The sequence below is a fragment of the Lynx canadensis genome, chromosome C1, assembly GCF_007474595.2.
Source record: "Lynx canadensis isolate LIC74 chromosome C1, mLynCan4.pri.v2, whole genome shotgun sequence".
Lineage (NCBI taxonomy): Eukaryota > Metazoa > Chordata > Mammalia > Carnivora > Felidae > Lynx > Lynx canadensis.
Window position 1 is genome coordinate 199,150,790 of NC_044310.1, and position 1,702 is coordinate 199,152,491.

Genomic DNA, 1,702 nt, shown 5'->3' on the forward strand with positions numbered 1-1,702 from the left:
GCACTCTGCCTCTCTCTCTCTCAAAAATAAATAAATAAATAAATAAATACTCTCAAAAATAAACACTATAAATAAATAAATAAACCAACTTTTTAAAAAGGGAAACTGAGGCATATTAAAATTTCAAGAGTTTGAGCAAAGAGCGATTCCTTCCAACCAAGCAGTGCCAGGCTGGAAGTGGTTGGAGCCCTCCACCACCAGGAACCAAGAAGACTCATATAAGAAGGCGTGGAAGCAAAGAAAGGGAACTATTTGATGGGCTAAAACTCAAAGACTAGTTGGCTGCTTGTGACTGGTTATTCTTAGTGTTTTCATTTCATAACCTCAAGGCATTTATAGGCTTATATTTCGGTTTGCTTACGTAGACAATCCTGGCATCAGAGCCACTCAGTCTAATGGACTCCCTGCTTAATTAATTTAATAATACTTTCCCAATAAACTTCCAGAAATAGAATATGTCTCTTGAGGCCTAAGATATGTCATAATGCCCCTACGTATGTACATCTTATCATTAAAGGTATTTCCTGATATTTTGGGATGTAATGAGACAAATGCAGTCTTTATACCAAATTCACCAGTTGGGTGAGTGAAACATAGTTGTTGTTTTTTGTTTTTTTTGTTTTTTTTTACAAGAGAACAAATCTACACCTTTATTTATTTACTTTTCTGTTAGTTTAAATCATTGAGGGGCACATCATCACACGGATTCTGTGGCCAGTGGCTTCAGCAGGAAGGTTGCTTTGGAATATGGCACGAACCATGCCACTGTTTCCATGAGCACGAGTTACTTTTCCCCAGATCTCTCCAATTTTATTCGGCTTGCCACCAGGAGTCACTGTGTTACTCTTTGCTTTGTACACATAAGCACATCTCTTGCCTAGATAGAATTCAGTTTCATCTCAAGCATAAACAGCTTCAATGTTCAGAAGAGCTGTGTGCTCCCTCTGGTTCCGGAGACCTCGCTTATAGCCACCAAAAATGGCTTTGGACCACAGCCTTCCAGACATATTTGTCATTTCAGGAGTCCTGTTCCCAGCAGGCCTCCACAGGTTCCAAGCCGGCCTGAGGAGCTGAAGCACAGTTTTCAACATAACCGCACACTCACTCTGGTTAGAACTCTTGTAAGTTGGAATACACGGTCTCAGTTAAGACGATATTAATCCTTAGATGACAACTTATACGATACAAATTAAACAAGTAGGAAACCGTGGACAGTGAATAGATGGTGATTGATGTCGGCAATGTAAACCCCTGAAGTCTTACTCAGTATCTCTGAACACTCAGCTGCTTTGTTATTTCTTCCAGGAAGGCTTCATGGGCCCCTGGTGCCCACTGGTAAGCACAGTACTATTCCTTCATACTTTCAGGTTGCCTATTCTTGTTGTGCTGTCTCCCCATTCAACAGTGGGGAGAAGGCAAGGGCAGGTGTTTGTTTTATTAATGTCCGTATCTCTGTTGTCTCAAAGGTAGGGACTCCTTTGCCCCCACACCAGCATACCTAGTATAGTAGACACCCAATTAATGTCTGCTCAATGAGTCTAGTGTCTACATGTGCTATGTTCGGGAGGAGGAGCACTTTCTCAGGGGCCACCCAGCAAATGTCAAGCCTTTTAAACTGTTGCCTAGAAATATCTGACACTGGCAACATTAACCTTTAGAAGCCATCTTAGCATTTATTTAAAGGCTATATTTTGCAATGAGT

The 1,702-nt window shown here is 41.0% G+C and overlaps 1 pseudogene; it reads right to left on the reverse strand.

The window, feature by feature from the left end:
• Window positions 1-636: 636 nt before the first annotated feature.
• Window positions 637-1,056, reverse strand: LOC115521413 (annotated as a pseudogene).
• Window positions 1,057-1,702: the final 646 nt, after the last annotated feature.